General features: G+C 45.5%; 1 long non-coding RNA gene across 1 annotated transcript; it reads left to right on the top strand.

The window, feature by feature from the left end:
* Positions 1-9541: 9541 nt before the first annotated feature.
* Positions 9542-10814, top strand: LOC135051045 (uncharacterized). The gene is made up of 6 exons (XR_010242009.1): positions 9542-9581; positions 9656-9737; positions 9829-9896; positions 9994-10143; positions 10230-10311; positions 10600-10814. It is a non-coding gene; the product is annotated as an uncharacterized LOC135051045 (long non-coding RNA).
* Positions 10815-16555: the final 5741 nt, after the last annotated feature.

Here is a 16555-nt window from a genome sequence, read left to right on the forward strand (position 1 = left end):
GAATCAGACGCGAGAAAGAGAAAAGGGAAAAGAAAAAAAAAGGGGGGGGGAAACCGGGGGGGGGGGGGGTGTCACCCAGGGGGGACTGCGCTCCTCACTTTCAGCCGGTCATAGCGCCGGGGGTTGGCGTGGTGGGGTTGTCGGCAATGAGGTTTCCACTTCCAAGGTAGTAGGGAGACAACCGGTCAAGGACCCTTCCGCCGATACGGACTGGGGGGTGTGAGTCCTGAGCGTTGAAGTAGGCCAGGCAGAGGGTTTTCCAATGTTGGTCAGGTGCCAGTGGGGTCCCGCTGGGAACAAGAGCCGGTGTCACCGGGGTCAGGGCGAAGCAGGACGAAGCTTCTAGCGCCCGGCGCTTGGTGTCAGGGGCCACTGGTGGCTCCGCAGTCCCCTGGGAGCAGTCAACCCGGGTTATGGTGTCGGTGCGCGCAGAGGTAGGGTCCAGTAGTGTTGTCCCGGCACAGGTGGGAAGCAGAGGCTGGGCCGTATTATGGTTTGTGAGGGGTTGCCACCGAGGGGTTAAAGCAACAACAGTTAGCCCTCGATGCTGTTGTGGCTCCTTGTTGTGCTGCTGCGGATCCACAGCCTCCTCCTTGCGCCCCTGAGATCCTGTATCCGCAGAGGGCCTCCCCCCAAAGTGGTCACTGGGCTCCACTATGCCCCACCAATCTCCGGCGGCCCCAGCCTATTCGTCCGGCTGCAAACAGTAGGCCTCCCGTCCCCGCAGCACAGGGGAGCAGGAGGATGGCGGGCTTCAGCGCGCCCACCCGGCCGCACGGCTCCCCACGTCCCAGGTCACCAGAGGGATGGGAGAGGTAGGGGAGGGAGGGCGCGTCTAGCGGCCCGACGGCCTCCGCAGCTCCGGGGGGCGGTAAGCGCGGCGGCTAGCGAGGGAGCTCTGGTCACGGAGCGGTCTCACCTGCTTGGCGGGGATCTCCGTCCACCGGGGGGGGGGCACGATGGGTGTATGCCGAGGAGGATGAGGAGGATCAGTCCGTGGCAGGGCTCTTCCTTCCAGCGGCCAGTCCGCGCCGCCTCGCAACTCCAGGCCCCGGCTTCACTCTGGGGGGTAGGCCGCAAAAGTGCTCCCCGATTCCGCGGGACCCCCCAAACAACCGCAGCAGGGTATATGTGGCCTCCGAGGGGCGCCTGGGGCCAGCAGGAACCGGCCAGGAGGGTTTTTATGTGCTTTTATATGTAGTATTTGCAGGAGCTGAGGTGATGCACATCTACTCTTCACAGCAGCTAGGCCACGCCCCCCCCACGCCCCTGTCGTTTTTTAAATAATTCTGCACCACCAAATTCAAGGTATGTTCAAAACATGGGACGTGCTGGAATTTGCCCAGATGTAATGCACGCACAATATTGCTGGCGTTGTCCGATGTCACATATCCCCAGGAGAGTCCAATTGGGGTAAGCCATTCTGCGATGATCTTCCTCAGTTGCCATAAGAGGTTTTCAGCTGTGTGCGTATTCTGGAAAGCGGTGATACAAAGCGTAGCCTGCCTAGGAACGAGTTGGCGTTTGCGAGATGCTGCTACTGGTGCCGCCGCTGCTGTTCTTGCTGTGGGAGGCAATACATCTACCCAGTGGGCTGTCACAGTCATATAGTCCTGAGTCTGCCCTGCTCCACTTGTCCACATGTCCGTGGTTAAGTGGACATTGGGTACAACTGCATTTTTTTGGACACTGGTGAGTCTTTTTCTGAGGTCTGTGTACATTTTCGGTATCGCCTGCCTAGAGAAATGGAACCTAGATGGTATTTGGTACCGGGGACACAGTACCTCAATCAAGTCTCTAGTTGGCTCTGAATTAACGATGGATACCGGAACCACGTTTCTCACCGCCCAGGCTGTCAAGGCCTCAGTTATCCGCTTTGCAGCAGGATGACTGCTGTGATATTTCATCTTCCTCGCAAAGGACTGTTGGACAGTCAATTGCTTACTGGAAGTAGTACAAGTGGTCTTCCGACCTCCCCTCTGGGATGACGATCGACTCCCAGCAGCAACAACAGCAGCGCCAGGAGCAGTAGGCATTACACTCAAGGATGCATCGGAGGAATCCCAGGCAGGAGAGGACTCGTCAGACTTGCCAGTGACATGGCCTGCAGGACTATTGGCTTTCCTGGGTAAGGAGGAAATTGACACTGAGGGAGTTGGTGGTGTGGTTTGCAGGAGCTTGGTTACAAGAGGAAGAGATTTAGTGGTCAGTGGACTGCTTCCGCTGTCACCCAAAGTTTTTGAACTTGTCACTGACTTATGATGAATGCGCTGCAGGTGACGTATAAGGGAGGATGTTCCGAGGTGGTTAACGTCCTTACCCCTACTTATTACAGCTTGACAAAGGCAACACACGGCTTGACACCTGTTGTCCGCATTTGTGTTGAAATAATTCCACACCGAAGAGCTGATTTTTTTTTGTATTTTGACCAGGCATGTCAATGGCCATATTCATCCCACGGACAACAGGTGTCTCCCCGGGTGCCTGACTTAAACAAACCACCTCACCATCAGAATCCTCCTTGTCAATTTCCTCCTCAGCGCCAGCAACACCCATATCCTCATCCTGGTGTACTTCAACAGTGACATCTTCAATTTGACTATCAGGAACTGGACTGTGGGTGCTCCTTCCAGCACTTGCAGGGGGCATGCAAATGGTGGAAGGCGCCACCTCTTCCCGTCCAGTGTTGGGAAGGTCAGGCATCGCAACCGACACAATTGGACTCTCCTTGGGGATTTGTGATTTAGAAGAACGCACAGTTCTTTGCTGTGCTTTTGCCAGCTTAAGTCTTTTCTTTTTTCTAGCGAGAGGATGAGTGCTTCCATCCTCATGTGAAGCTGAACCACTAGCCATGAACATAGGCCAGGGCCTCAGCCGTTCCTTGCCACTCCGTGTCGTAAATGGCATATTGGCAAGTTTACGCTTCTCAGACGCTTTTAATTTTGATTTTTGAGGCATTTTACTGATCTTTTGTGTTTTGGATTTTACATGCTCTGTACTATGACATTGGGCATCGGCCTTGGCAGACGACGTTGATGGCATTTCATCGTCTCGGCCATGACTAGTGGCAGCAGCTTCAGCACGAGGTGGAAGTGGATCTTGATCTTTCCCTATTTTTTTAACCTCCACATTTTTGTTCTCCATATTTTAATGCGCACAACTAAAAGCCACCACTGGTAAACAATGTAGATGGATGGATAGTATACTTTATGGATGACGAGTGACGACACAGAGGTAGGTACAGCAGTGGCCTACCGTACTGCTATATACAGTATAATGGACCTGGTGGACACTGTCAGCAGACTGCTAAACTACTAGTATAAAAAAAAAGCCACCACAGGTATACAATGTAGATGGATGGATAGTATACTTAATGGATGACGAGTGACGACACAGAGGTAGGTACAGCAGTGGCCTACCGTACTGCTATATACAGTATAATGGACCTGGTGGACACTGTCAGCAGACTGCTAAACTACTAGTATAAAAAAAAGCCACCACAGGTATACAATGTAGATGGATAGTATACTTTATGGATGACGAGTGATGACACAGAGGTAGGTACAGCAGTGGCCTACCGTACTGCTATATACAGTATAATGGACCTGGTGGACACTGTCAGCAGACTGCTAAACTACTAGTATTAAAAAAAAAAGCCACCACAGGTATACAATGTAGATGGATGGATAGTATACTTAATGGATGACGAGTGACGACACAGAGGTAGGTACAGCAGTGGCCTACCATACTGCTATATACAGTATAATGGACCTGGTGGACACTGTCAGCAGACTGCTAAACTACTAGTATAAAAAAAAGCCACCACAGGTATACAATGTAGATGGATGGATAGTATACTTTATGGATGACGAGTGATGACACAGAGGTAGGTACAGCAGTGGCCTACCGTACTGCTATATACAGTATAATGGACCTGGTGGACACAGTGTCAGCAGACTGCAAAACTACTAGTATAAAAAAATAAGCCACCACAGGTATACAATGTAGATGGATGGATAGTATACTTTATGGATGACGAGTGACGACACAGAGGTAGGTACAGCAGTTGCCTACCGTACTGCTATATACAGTATAATGGACCTGGTGGACACTGTCAGCAGACTGCTAAACTACTAGTATAAAAAAAAGCCACCACAGGTATACAATGTAGATGGATGGATAGTATACTATTACTTTATGGATGACGAGTGACGACACAGAGGTAGGTACAGCAGTGGCCTACCGTACTGCTATATACAGTATAATGGACCTGGTGGACACTGTCAGCAGACTGCTAAACTACTAGTATAAAAAAAAAAGCCACCACAGGTATACAATGTAGATGGATGGATAGTATACTACAGGTTGAGTATCCCATATCCAAATATTCCGAAATACGGAATATTCCGAAATACGGACTTTTTTGAGCGAGAGTGAGATTGTGAAACCTTTGTTTTTTGATGGCTCAATGTACACAAACTTTGTTTAATACACAAAGTTATTAAAAATATTGTATTAAATGACCTTCAGGCTGTGTGTATAAGGTGTATATGAAACATAAATGAATTGTGTGAATCTACACACACTTTGTTTAATGCACAAAGTTATAAAAAATATTGGCTAAAATTACCTTCAGGCTGTGTGTATAAGGTGTATATGTAACATAAATGCATTCTGTGCTTAGATTTAGGCCCCATCACCATGATATCTCATTATGGTATGCAATTATTCCAAAATACAGAAAAATCCCATATCCAAAATACCTCTGGTCCCAAGCATTTTGGATAAGGGAGACTCAACCTGTATTACTTTATGGATGACGAGTGACGACACAGAGGTAGGTACAGCAGTGGCCTACCGTACTGCTATATACAGTATAATGGACCTGGTGGACACTGTCAGCAGACTGCTAAACTACTAGTATAAAAAAAAAAAGCCACCACAGGTATACAATGTAGATGGATGGATAGTATACTTTATGGATGACGAGTGACGACACAGAGGTAGGTACAGCAGTGGCCTACCGTACTGCTATATACAGTATAATGGACCTGGTGGACACTGTCAGCAAACTGCTAAACTACTAGTATAAAAAAAAAAGCCACAGGAGTGTTTTTCAGGCAGACAAACGTATACTGGTGGTCACTGTCAGCAAAACTCTGCACTGTACTCCTGCTATAGCTGCTCCCCAGTCCCCACAATTAAGCAGTGTGAGCACACAGCACAGATATATCATGCAGCACACTGAGCACAGATATGGTATGGAGCGTTTTTACGGATAAAAAAAACTGGTGGTCACTATCAGCAAAACTCTGCACTGTACTCCTCCTAACAGCTGCTCCCCAATCCTCCCCACAATAGTAAAATAAACAAGCAAAGCAAAGCAATCAGATCAACTGTAGTGTCTCGTATAAACGGAGAGGACGCCAGCCACGTCCTCTCCCTATCAATCTCAATGCACGTGTGAAAATGGCGGCGACGCGCGGCTGCTTATAGAATCCGAATCTCGCGAGAATCCGACAGCGGGATGATGACGTTCGGGCGCGCTCGGGTTAGCCGAGCAAGGCGGGAGGATCCGAGTCTGCTCGGACCCGTGTAAAAAAAGGTAAAGCTCGGGTGGGTTCGGTTTCTCGGAAACCGAACCCGCTCATCACTAATATATATATATATATATATATATAGGCAGTTTGTTAGTGGCGGTGCTCACCGGACTTATACATACAGATAGAGACACTGCACTACCACCAGCACAGTACTTACGTTTTAAAGTTTAATCGATTAAACCCTGAAATGTTAGTACTGTGCTGGTGGTAGTGCAGTGTCTTTATTTGTATGTATAAATCCAGAGTGTCGCCTTATGTATAGTGTGTTTTACCTGGTGCAATGTGTATAATGTGCTTTACCTGGTCCAATGTGTATAATGTGCTCTGCCTGGCGCAAATTTTATATCGTGCTCTACCTGGCGCAAAGTGTAGAATGTATAACATGTTCTACCTGGCGCATTGTGTATAGGAGGTTCTACCTGGTGCAATGTGTATAAGTGGCACTACTGTGTGGTGTAATGTGAATTGGCACTATTATGTGGTCACGCCCATTCCCCACGAAGCCATGCCCCTAAAATTTTGGTGCGCGCCTGTGGCGTGCACTTGCCATACCTGCATGTATTCAGGCCTTCTGAGCAGCAATCCTGCCCACTTGACAGACTCCACCCCCTCAACAGACCCCACACCTATTAGGGCTGCTTCCATAAATTTCCCGGGCTGGTTTTCAATCCCAATCCGCCCCTGGTCACACACATATATACACATTCATAGTAACACACATACATACTTACTGTACATATATACAGATAGTGCCCCTGTCCTAAATCACTCTTACCATTATAGGCTCACTGCTGGATAGTCAGGTCTCCTCCCCCTCCTTTCTCTCATGCTGCTGACACGGACTGTACAGTGCTATGTAGCCCAGCCCCTTGCTTGTACTCCACCTCCCTCTCCTCCAGCTGACAGTCGTGCTTTGCTTGCCACGCTTCGGGCTCGGTGTCTCGCTCCGCTCGCCACAGGTTACTATTCCAAATAGTTGGTGACATAGACCCTGGGGATTATGGGAAAGGTTCTCTCCATGAAGGGTAACTAGACGCTACCACTGGCAGTGCAGTCCTTCTCTTCACTGCATCTGTGATTAATAGGATTGGAGGGTGTTGAATGTTTAGCCTTAAAGTAGTAATTGCTTGTCAAATGGGCAATATTGTTGGCAAAGTGTTGCAGTGTCGGATAAGGATGTTAGTACACACAACGGCACTTAACCAGGATGATTGGTCTATTCAGATAACAGAGATAACAGCTTGTAGTATATATAAGATGTTCTGCAGCAACACGAACTCACAGTATACAAGTGAGCAGTACAGTGGTAACACAGTGTCTCAGTACACACTGGATGCGGCTGCGAGGTAGACAAGGTCACACACAGGAGAGCAGAAGCTGCACATCAGTGCAGTTGTCTCTCCCAGGAAGAACTCTCTCAGACTGTGCACTAAGCACCTCCTCCTGCACTGAACTAACACTAGGAGAGAAAACAATAGAGCAGGGAAGCTGCCCCTAGTTCTGGGAATGTAGCCAGACCACAGAGTGATCCACTGTCTAACAAATATAACAATATAATGTATGTTTAAAAAATGCATGTAACAGTCCCCGTCAGAGCAAAACGGAGAGACATTCCTTTGGACATTTAAAGGAGTGTACCACTCAGGTGACGCTAATACAGTCACTTCACGCTAAACACATCACAGAAACTGCAGATATTGGCCCCGGAAGCTAATGCCATCTGGAGATGGCATTAATGTACCCCATTGTCATATTTTATTGATGTTTTCATGCAAAACCCCACTTTTCAGGTTACAGGTGGACTTTGCCAAAATGTTCTTGAGTAAAGTATAATATGCTTTTATGCAATCTGAGACAGACCAGAGCAAAAGGATGGAGGGGGGAAAGGGTGTGTGCGTGTGTGCGTGTGTGTGTGTGTTAGAAAGCAGTAAACTCTTGCACTGTCTCCAATATTACATACAAACCGGGCTCAAGCACCCAGAGGCACCTGGAGGTCTGACTACCGACCTGCCATGCTACTGAGCCTGTGCACCTGGCGCCATCTTTACTGTGTAGTGTCACAGTACTGTGCAGGTGTGCAATACTTGGCTCCCATGTTATAGCCACCGTGGTGTTACCACTGGATACCACTATTAACCCCTGCATCACCGCTCTTACCTGTGTACTATACCTGTTGATACCAATAAACCAGCAACCTGTTTAAGGACTCTGTTGGACTAATAGTCACTTTATACAAATTTTGGTATATTAGGCTGGCGCTGAATAACCTCTTAGATGTCTCGAAAGAGATAATCCTTATTTCAGGATAAAAATCTTTCATGTATATACACAATTAGATAAAAATAATAAAAATAATAATAATAATAATATATATATATATATATATATATATATATATATATACGGCCGCCTGACAGCTACATTGTGCATGCAGGATAGGCGTTACTTAGTTCGCCTCCTGCTTGCAATTGCCTGGCACAGTGTTTTACATTCAGGATAAGCGCTACGCCGAGCGCTCCCTGCATGTGGTCCCTTTCTCCCCACAGAATATCAAGTATTGTTAAACATGCTTAAACCCATTCACATCCAGTTATGATGTTGGAATTAAACACCTAATTATGACACTTATATGATAATGGAAATGAAACATAGATTATTTCACAATATTGATGGGGGACTATAATCAATATGTATTATCAATTTATAAAGGTTGTGTCCTAGATTAGCTAGGTATTGATTGATGATTTAAAATACCCTCATTCCATATTGATTGAAACATATTAATAAAATTATTGCTAAATATCAATTGATTATTTTATCAATAGTAATTAAATTATTGAATACTGATAGTCGACCTAATATTAGAATGATTTATTGTTTCATTTATTATAATGAAATAATTATATAATATGGTAATATCACATAATAAAGTTGCAGAAATAAGCCCTATTGTGATCCATCCCAAAGTGTTGGCTAATTGTGATTATATTATTTTATTTATTAATCATTAGTGAATACTCCTATTAAACTTGTTAACTTATAGTGTTTTATCTTTGTGAAATTTATCTAGTGTAGAAATCAATTATTATTAACTACTTCGAGTCCTAATAAAGTTTTAATGAAAACACTTAAATAGAACTGGTAACTTTTTAATATCCTACCCCTTATTATTAACAAATTATATAATTTAATTATAATTTGCCCTTTAGTGTTCAGTTCAGTTCAGTATGTATATACCTATTGATCATTACAAATAAATGAAGTGATAATAGGACAAATGGGTGCAAATAATTTCATTTCTATGGTTGGTTTCATTGTTTATATATTAATTTGACCTATTTGGAAAGTGTTTGTCTTTTGAAGGACTCCAGTATAAATATACTAAAGTACTAAAGGGCAAATGATAATTAAATTATATATTTTGTTAATAATAAGGGGTAGGATATTAAAAAGTTACCAGTTCTATTTAAGTGTTTTCATTAAAACTTTATAAGGACTCAAAGTAGTTAATAATAATTGATTTCTACACTAGATAAGTTTCACAAAGAAAAAACACTATAAGTTCTCCGCTCCTGAGTCATATAAGCACTACTAATAGTAGCTAGGCAACCGAGTGTATATGATGATGTCACGCCACCATAGAGAGGCTTGGAACACATACAGGAAGTACCTTTTTACTCCTGTGATGTTAATTAGATTTCAATTTGGATCTAAGTCAGTTGTTTGTTTAATTTTGCTAGACAATGGAGTTATTTGAATTAGGAATTATTAACAAAACTATTTAATTGAATAAAGGCTTTCTTATTGCAATCTAAAGTATATAATAAATGCTCTGACTAAATGCATCAATTAAGCAATTAACAAACTATGATAGGAAGTGATGTAACAGGTTGAGGAGCATAAATAGGGAGACTGGGAGTTCAGTCTTCATTCCAGTTTTGGATCCTTATGCATGCAGACCTATAGGATGTTTTGCTGGTAAGCAATTATGGCTATGCTTTATTTTAGTTTAGACAAAAATAAGACATTAAGTTATACATTGTCCTTAATAGGAAAACAAAAGTGAATTATCCACACCCAGTCCATAACTGGATCCTTCTTTATGGGATTTACAGATATTTAGGAAAATTGCCGGTAAGCTACTGTATGTTTTTTTAAAACAAACTTTTTTTCTAATTTTTTGTGGTCAGTAGGATTAAATAAATAGTTTTCCTGTTCCCGTTAGGAATAGAGATATAACGAGGCTTGATAAATAACTATTATCCACATTTGGGAGAAAAGTATATTTTACCAGTAAGTATTGTGGAACTTCTATTAGATATCTATATTATTGAAAAATTATAAAATCAAACCCTAAAAGATATATTCATGTATTTATATCTTTATGTAGAGTATTTTATAATAAAGAACTCCTTCTAATATCGTTACGATATGAGAATCTTCCACTTCAAGTGTAAAGAATAAGGAATCCACTAAATGTGGTCATATTATGGGACTCTTCTTCCTCAAGTTTTCTAGCCTATTTCATAAATAATCCTTAGTAAGTATATTAAAATTAAATGTTTATAAACAAATATATGTGATAAATTAGGTATACATTTGAATTTGGTCTCTTTTCCAACATAGGTACAATAATTGATCCATTTAAAATTCATTATCTTCTATGAATGATGCAGCAGTTTTCAAAATAGAGAGCTACCTTTTAAAAGTAGGTACCAATTCATAAATTGGTTAATCTACTATGGAGTGATTTCAGCAGACAACCATTATTATAACATATATGATGTTATAAATAAGTTAAATTTAAATGATATATATAAGAAAATATGAAAACGGTTTACTATAAAACTCAGAAAATCATTACTGTTATATATAATACTAGTCTGTTCAAATATGGACATTATCATTATTTTTTATATGCATATTCCTCTCTCTATCATTGTTCCTTTTTATTTATTATATGTTTATATTTTATTTTATCTTTGACACCCCGAAGAACACCCCTGAAGAAGTCGCTATAAGACGAAATGCGTTTGATGAAAGCTCATTTATCTCTTAATTTTCTTTACATGAATAATGTTGAATCACACAACTGTATTTCCAATGTAAAAGAAATGTTTATTATCAATTCATTTTAATAAAAATTGTGAATCTAAACTATATTGTTCTTATAATAAAAAAACATTTGTGTTTTAATACGGGTGTTTATATGTGTAAGGTCATCCTCTCTTTCTAAATTATCCTGTAAAGAATAAATGTAATTACATTAGTTTACAAAATAAGTGCACTCCACAGAGTTTTATTTTTATTTCTATTGATCTCTATCGACAAGGGATCCATTCTGTGTGGAAGCTTGCCTTTTTAGGAAACATAACGAGATTGATTCAAGCAAATTTGTAACTGATTCATTGATATAAAGATATAAATAAAAGACCTTTGGCAGTATATATTAAGAGCGCACTAAGGGATAACACTAATATATATATATATATATACCCCAACATGACCCTTTCCAGGAGGGACAGAATGCTCTGCTCCTGGACTTCCCGCTTAATTTATGAATGCCATCACCTGTGGTGAAGCACCTTTCTTATCCGGTAACCTGTTCAAAACAGGTGCTGGCAATTATAAATTAAGAGAAGCAGAACATTCTGTCCCTCCTGGAGAGGGTCATGTTGGGAGGTATGTATGTATGTATGTATATTCAGAATTTTGGATACCGGATACTCAACCTGTATACATACCCTCCAACATTTTACACATAAAAATCTGTACAAATTCGCAAAGGGGGCGTGGCCACAGATAAAGGTGTGTGGACACGCCCCTTTTCCTATACTTTCAATGAGGAGGTTTGGAGAGCCAAAAATCGGTACAGACCATAAAAAAAGGTACTGTACCTGCCAAAAAGGTACAGTTGGAGGGTATGTCGTGTGTATGTATGTATGTATGTATGTATATATATATATATATATATATATATATATATATATATGTGTATATACAGGCTTGTACTGGCCTGCCGGGGTATTGGTGGATTCACTGGTGGGCCCTAATAATGTATAGCCACGCAGGTGCCTAGCACGTCATCGGGCACCCATCGGCATATTGCTTACTACCTGCTGCTACTTGCTGGGGCTGGGCATTCGTGAGCTGTTGACTGACGGCTGCAGGGAGCTTACAGCGGGCAGCAGTTGTCAGGTGACATCATGGGGAGGGGCTTAGCCAGGCTGTAGGCTCTCTTCTTTCCGGGCCCCGTTCCCAGAGGAGCAATGCGGGTGTGACGGACCCGCTCGCAAGCCCAGACGTAAGAGTCTGCACACTACATCGGAGGGGTGGGATCCGCTGGCATCACCCTGCCCCAGCACAGCAGCAACCACTTAAGCCAGGGGACAGTGAGTGAGGAGCCAGGGAAGTCTGACTGTCGCAAAGTGAGTTGTTAAAGTGCTCTAATAAATCATAGGCATTCAGTGAAATAAAACATTGTTTATTTTAGATCATTAATTTTAAGACATATTAAAGTGTCACATGGATTTGGCATACTTCTAGCTCATAAACTTTGCAGTTTACTGATTCAAGTCAGGGCCGGATTAAAAATGGGGTGGGTGGAGCTGCAGCTCCAGGCCTCCCATGAAAATAGGCCCTGACGGTGCTGGTAAACATTGATGAAAAGAAAAAAGATTTTCTCATACGTCCTAGGGGATGCTCGGGTCCACTTCAGTACCATGGGGTATAGACGGTTCCGCAGGAGCCATGGGCACTTTAAGACTTTTCTAGAGTGTGAACTGGCTCCTCCCTCTATGCCCCTCCTCCAGACCTCAGTTTAGAAAATGTGCCCAGGCAGACTGGTCGCACTCCAGTGGAGCTCTACTGAGTTTCACTGAAAGACTTTATTTAGGTTTTTTATTTTCAGGGAGACTGCTGGCAACAGTCTCCCTGCTTCGTGGGACTTAGGGGGAAGAAGTAGGAACCAACTTCCTGAATAGTTTCATGGCTCTGCTTCTTGCTGACAGGACATTATTAGCTCCTGAAGGGAACTGAACACTAGCTGCGGCTATGCGCTCACTCCCACAGCTCGCCGTCACCCCCCTAACAGAGCCAGAAGTCAGAAGACGCGTGAGTATTATCACCAGACATCTGCAAGAGGGACCTCCGGTCATCATGACGGCTCAAGGTACCGCGCAGCAAGCGGGAACGCTGCGCGGACATGCTATCCATACACAGCGCACAGCAGGGTGCAGGGCGCGGGATGGCGCCCTGGAAACCATGAAAACCTACTCTGACCAGTGGTGCAAGTGTGCGGGTATGGGTGGGTACGGCGTACCCTTAAGAATTTAGCCGTGGGTACGCCGTACCCACACCGACGGGCCACCGCTCCTCTTCCCTCCCTCCCTCTGCTGCTCCCCGCCGCTGATGTGAGGGAAGGAGAGCGCAGCCTGTGCCTCTCCTCCCCTCACACAGACAGGACGGCAGCGGCAGTGGTGAGCAGGGGGGGGGCATGTATACCTGACACTGGGGGATATCTGGCACTGGGGGGACATGTGTACCTGGCACTGGGGGTATATCTGGCACTGGGGGGGCATGTATACCTGGGGGGGCATGTATACCTGGCACTGGGGGATATCTGGCACTTGGAGGGCATGTATACCTGGCACTGGGAGCATATCTGGCACTGGGGGGACATGTGTACCTGGCACTGGGGGTATATCTGGCACTGGGGGGCATGTATACCTGGCACTAGGGGATATCTGGCACTGGGGGGGCATGTATACCTGGCACTGGGGGATATCTGGCACTGGGGGGCATGTATACCTGGCACTAGGGGATATCTGGCACTGGGGGGGCATGTATACCTGGCACTGGGGGATATATGGCACTGGGGGGCATGTATACCTGGCACTAGGAGCATATCTGGCACTGGGGGGACTTGTGTACCTGGCACTGGGGGATATCTGGCACTGGGGGCATATCTGGCCCTGGGGGGATATCTGGCACTGGAAGGACATGTGTATCTGGCACTGGGGGCATATCTGGCACTGGGGGGACATGTGTATCTGGCACTGGGGGGACATGTGTATCTGGCATCGTGGCCATATCTGGCACTGCGGAGACATGTGTATCTGGCACTGGGGCATATCTGATACTGAGGGCATATCTGGCACTGGGGGCATACTTGTGTATCTGGCACTGGGGGCATTTCTGTATCTGGCACTGGGGGCATATCTGGCAGTGTGGGGGGGCATTTCTGTATCTGGCACTGGGGGGGCAATGTATATCTGACACAGTGGGGGCAGAGGCGGAACTACCGCCAGTGCAACCAGTGCGTTGCACTGGGGCCCGCCTCTGTCCAGGGGCCCAAAGCATGTAATGAGTCAAACTGACTCATTACATGCCGCTGTGTGCTGCGGGAAACCGCTGCCCGCAGCACGCAGCCGCCCGGACAGGAGAGGAGAGGAGCAGCGGTACGGGGGAGAAGCAGGAGGAGGGAGGTGGAGGAGGGAGCCGCAGCAGCGCTTTATTACTGGTTGAGGCGCTGCTGCTGCTGGCCCTCTGCTTCACTATAGGCTGTCTTCCGAGAACAGCCTATAGTGAAGCAGAGGGCCAGCAGCAGCAGCGCCTCCACCAATAACACAGCGCTGCTGCGGCTCCCTCCTCCACCTCCCTCCTCCTCCTTCTCTCCTGCCCGGGAATCGTGAGTGACCAGAAGCTGCACCGAGGAGCCTGAGCCAGCGGAGAGGGTAAGTATAATTCTTTCTTTCTTTCTTTCTTTCCTTTCTTTCCTTTCTTATCTTTCTTTCTTTCTACAAAAAGGGGGACTGTCTGCCACAATGTGTAAAAAGGGGGAATCTGCCTGCCGCAATGTGTAAAAAGGGGGAATCTGCCTGCCGCAATGTGTAAAAAGGGGGAATCTGCCTGTCGCAATGTGTAAAAAGGGGGAATCTGCTTGCCACAATGTGTAAGAAGGGGGAATCTTCCTGCCGCAATGTGTAAAAAGGGGGAATCTGCCTGCCACAGTGTGTAAAAAGGGGGAATCTGCTTGCCACAATGTGTAAAAAGGGGGAATCTGCTTGCCGCAATGTGTAAAAAGGGGGAATCTGCTTGCCGCAATGTGTAAAAAGGGGAATCTGCTTGCCGCAATGTGTAAAAAGGGGGAATCTGCCTGCCGCAATTTGTAAAAAGGGGGATGCTGTCTGCCGTAATGTGTAACAAGGGCACGCTGTCTGCCGTAATGTGTAAAATGGGGACGCTGTCTGCTGTAATGTGTAAAAAGGGCATGCTGTCTGCCGTTATGTGTAAAAAGGGCATGCTGTCTGCCGCTATGTGTAACAAGGGCACGCTGTCTGCCGCTATGTGTAAAAAGTGTACGCTGACTGCCTCTATGTGTAACAAGGGCACGCTGTCTGCCGTTATGTGTAAAAATGGCACGCTGTCTGCCGTTATGTGTCAAAAGGGCACGCTGTCTGCCGCTATGTGTAAAAAGGGCACGCTGTCTGCCGTTATGTGTAAAAAGGGGGACGCTGTCTGACGTAATGTGTAAAAAGGGGACGCTGTCTGCCGTAATGTGTAAAAAGAGGAATCTGTCCGCCGTAAGGTGTAAAAGAGTCTCTACCTGGTGTAGTGGTGCTACTGTGCAGCGTAATTTGAATAATGGAGACTACTGTGCACCGTTTTATGAATTGGTATTATTTTGTGGCCACACCCCTTCCCCACGAAGCCACGCCACTATATATTTTTGCGCGCGCCTGCGGCGCGCACTGCCCTTGTTTTGCATGCAGGGGTGGGGCTCCAATGCCGTTTCTTGCACACAGTGCTAAAATGTTTAGTTACAGCACTGTTGCTAGGTATCCATTTCTCTGGCCCTGAGCAGGTCCCCCTCACCAGATCCTCTCATGGGGTGAGGGGGTGGACTTGGATGGGATGGTGGGCCCAAAGCATTTTGTCGCACCTGGGCCCACCGCTCGCTAGTTCCGCCACTGAGTGGGGGCATTTGTGTATCTGGCACTGAGGGGTAATGTGTATCTGACACTGTGAGGCGATGTATATCTGGCACTCTGGGGGCATTTGTGTATCTGGCACTGTGGGGCAATGTGTATCTGGCACTGTGGGGCAATGTGTATCTGGCACTGTGGGGCAACGTAGATCTGGCACTGTGAGGCAATGTGTATCTGGCACTGTGAGGCAATGTGTATCTGGCACTCTGGGGACATGTGTATCTGGCACTCTGGGGACATATGTGTATCTGGCACAGTGAGGCAATGTGTATCTGGCACTGTGGGGCAATGTATATCTGTCACTGTGGGGCAATGTATATCTGTCACTGTGGGGCAATGTATATTTGGCACTGTGGGGCAACATGTATCTGGCACTATTGGGGTCATACGTGTATCTGCCCCTCCCCCCATATGTGTATCACGCCCCAATTTTCCTTGGCCACGCCCCATGTGGCATTTGGCCACACCCATTTTTTGTGCGCATACAGTACCCGTAAGACATTTTTTCTACTTGCACCACTGACTCTGACTGGCAAAAAGGTAGCATATTGGGCCGCGGCACAATCCTACACCCCCGCCAGTATAAATATTACCTCATGTTTGCTGAGGAAAAAACGCGCCATTGCAAGTGGCGGGGCTTCTTCCTCAGGCAGCCAGCACACTGTTCAGCACCATTTTCTTCCAGCAAAAAGCAAGGGAAGAAACGCTGATCCTCCTCTCAACTTATGATTTTAGTATCAGAGTGAAAAAGGGGGGGGAAAGTGTATATTGTGGTATTATTACCTCTTATTGACAATATATATAGAGCGAAAAGTCTCTGTGTACAAAGTAAACGACACAGGGATTTTTTATTTAAGCGCTGATTTGTGGACTGGCAATTCCTTTCTGTGTCCCTCTGACAGATTTTACTGTGGGTCTGTCCCCTATAAGCCCCGGAGTGTCTGTGGTGTGATTGTGCATGTG

Source organism: Pseudophryne corroboree, chromosome 2, assembly GCF_028390025.1.
Source record: "Pseudophryne corroboree isolate aPseCor3 chromosome 2, aPseCor3.hap2, whole genome shotgun sequence".
Taxonomy (NCBI): Eukaryota; Metazoa; Chordata; class Amphibia; order Anura; family Myobatrachidae; genus Pseudophryne; species Pseudophryne corroboree.